The following is a 3,792-nucleotide window of genomic DNA, read 5'->3' as shown; positions in this document are numbered from 1 at the left end:
GACATCTGAGGCCTTTGTCCTGCATGGAACTAGAAACAGTTGCATTTGTAATTGTTATAAGTGGAGCTACTTATCGTAATTAGGAAAAAATTCAATCACTCAGATCACAAGATGGACATACTTTGTCACAAGTTTCATGCAAATCGAATACTTTACCCCGATATAGCATAAATATGCTTTTGACCTTTTCATTACCTTGACCTTTGACCAAATCACTCGCAAAATCTAATGCAATCGTCCCTGGATCATGGAAAATTATCCCAGCAAATTTTATGATATTCGGTCAACTAGTTTTTGAGTTATCCTGTGATTCCAAGAATGCCATGATAATAATATAGTACGCAAGTATTGATAAATATTAAAGGATTAAATTATGAATTAACTGCTTTATTCAGTCGGAAAGAAACCAAGTGGTGCCTTATGTCATCATCATTATTATTATTATTATTATTATTATTATTATTATTATTATTATTATTATTATTATTATTATTATTATTTGCATAATCATCAAAATTGATGAAATTATTGTTATTGAAATTATGAGAACTAGTATTATTATTATTATTATTATTATTATTATTATTATTATTATATCAGGATGTCGATGAAGAAAAATCGAGAATAAGAAAGAATTTATACTATAATTCATGAAAAAAAAAGAAAAAAATTAGCCTGAATAGGGTGTGGTGAATGTATAATAGATGTTGATGATGAAAAAATTGTAAATAACGAGGAAGAATATATGTTATTATTCTTGAGACAGAATAAGATTGTATAAATGGCGTGTCTTGTTTGTGTCCTATAAATTGACATGATGATTTAGATAAGTATTTTTTCTTTTATCTACCTCAAAGACATTGCTAATGGTGGCTAACTTATGTTACATTGATAAATTATCGGCGATAGGTTGCTTATCTTTAGATGAAAATGAATATTCAGTATCTACTTTATCCTTAGGTGAACTTCTCTCTCTCTCTCTCTCTCTCTCTCTCTCTCTCTCTCTCTCCACACACGCACGATGAAACATACAACAGAAACGTTTATATATATATAATATATATTGATATGTATATATATACATATATATATACAAATATATATATGTATATATACTGTATATATATATATATATATATACAGTATCTATATATATACAGTATATATATATATATATATATACATATATATACAGTATTTATATATACAGTATATATTATATATATATATATATATATACTGTATATATATATATATATATATACTGTATATGTTTTTATTTATATATGTATATATATATGAATATATATGAATATATATATATATATATATATACATAAGTATATAATGAAAATACAAAAATACTATAAGTCTTGACTAGTTTCGTGATACTTGTTCAGAGTATCACGAAACTAGTATGGACTTAATCGTATATTTCGTATTTTCATTTTCCCTGTGGTTATTTTGCATCTGAGCATCACGTTTTCCTGTGATTTATACGCATATATATAAATGTATGTATATATATATATATATATATATATTTATATATATATATATATATATGTGTGTGTGTATATATATATATATATAATATGAGAAGAGAGAGAGAGAGAGAGAGAGAGAGAGAGAGAGAGAGAGATTGCAATTCATAATTTCTTATATGCACGAAGATTACCATACAATATCACCTTCATATATATGCAGCAACTCGAGTTATTTTGGTATGCGGTATGTGATAAATATTGGAAGAGAGAGAATAAGGCAAAGAAGAAGGAAGATAGGAAGAAGAATATTGATAGGTTTACGAGGATGATGGCAGATGACTGGAAGCCATAGCGTAAAGAAATTCCGTCCTTATGGACATGGGGCAGAAAAACTATTTTTCCTTGGACAAAAGCCTGTTTATTATTTACCCAATACTATTATTCAGTGCTGGACGTGGGAGTGTGTACGTGTATCTGAGAGAGAGAGAGAGAGAGAGAGAGAGAGAGAGAGAGAAAGAGAATATATATTTCCTACGCGAACCTTAAATTTCATCCAACCTTTAAAATTATACTGGAGCCTATAGGAAACGTCTCTGCCTGTCGGACTGGTGTTCGAATCCCGCTCAGCTCGATAGTTTCTTGTATTGTCTGCAATATCACCATCCTTGTGAGCTAAAGATGGGGGTTGCGGGGTACTGGGGCTTATTGGGGAGCCTATAGGTCTACCTGTCAATGAAAATATTAACCACAAAAATCAAACTTAGACAAATTCATTATCTTAAAGTTAAGGCAAAGAAAATGAAAGATAATATTTACCACAGGAACAAAAATTTACATATATGATATAAAATTCCATAGAATATGAAAAACAATGTTTCTCTCCTGATCCAATCCCTGCGTTTAAAACTGCATATGTATGTAATATCATTCTCTAGGGCATTGTCCTGCTAGTGTATCGTCACTGTCCCTTGCCTCTGCCATTCATGAGTGACCTTTAAACCAGGATAGTCTAGAGAATTAGATAGCACATCATTGGCATTAGAATGATAAATCTCCCCTTTATAATAGAAAATAAGTTTCTGGTTTTATATATATATATAAATATATATATATATATATATATATATGTGCATACATACACACACATAGACACACACAGACAACACACGCACACACACACACACACATATATATATATATATACTGTATATATATACATATATGTGTATATATATATACATATGTATATATATATACAGTATATATATATATATATATATATATGTATTTATATATATACAATATATATGTGTGTGTCTCTGTGTCTGTGTGGTGTGTATGTGTGTGTATTTTTCTCTTGTCACGCTGAACAACAACCACACGGAAAACAAGAACCTCTCATAAATTGCCTAAATTAGGATGCTATAGTTTGGAAAGGGGAAAGGGTGGGAAATGTTGAATCTGTGTGTGCGCATACCTATCTAAATATTTAGCCTTCAATTTTGACTTGTCGCATACACTAGTAAGAAATCAACGTGTACGGTCTTCACATCTATCCACACTCATGAATTTTTAAAAGAGCAATCTAATTCAATTAGTAATTATCTACCTGTACTTTTTTTTGTCTTGAGACATCAAATGGGTTCCTCTAGATTATTACAAGTCATCTCTTGCTCGAGGTTTTCGCCAACCTCCAGCCGATGATAGCGAGCGAAAGTGTTGTAGCGTCACACTACGATCTCGCAGTTCGAGGAGCATATAGGCAAAAGTTAAACGAAACCGATCAGCTGATATTATGGCGTCCAGAAATTTACTAACTGTTGCAGTAATATGCGTTATCCGTATAATACGTGCATTGAAGAATTCTACAACTACCACAGGATAAAAAAACAGACTTTTATTATCTCTTGAGCCTTATTGGACCCAATATTGCCAAACAAGAGCACGTCCTATTTGCAGCCGCCATCTTGTGTGTTTACACCTGACGCCATGCTCGCGGTTTGTGCTCGCTGCTTCCCATCCAGTTGGGAAGACAATATCTCGAGCAACAAGCTCTCATGCTTTCCATTTTGGGCTGCAACGGTTTGCTGCTGGCGAAAAAAAAAAAAAATCCTATCTACCTTATGTCTCTGAGGCGTTAGAAGTGAGTACATAGGTGCCATCCAATTACAAAAGGATTTGAGTTGTCTCGTTCTCAAAAGGGAAATCTGTTCTAGGAATAACTAATGCTTAACCGAATTAGATTTCGAGTTTATATAAATATATTTGACATACATCTGCAATATCTTTGAGAAAGATTATATTG

This window comes from Palaemon carinicauda, chromosome 19, assembly GCF_036898095.1.
Source record: "Palaemon carinicauda isolate YSFRI2023 chromosome 19, ASM3689809v2, whole genome shotgun sequence".
In the NCBI taxonomy this organism is placed as follows: domain Eukaryota; kingdom Metazoa; phylum Arthropoda; class Malacostraca; order Decapoda; family Palaemonidae; genus Palaemon; species Palaemon carinicauda.
Note: the sequence above shows the minus strand (reverse complement) of the source record.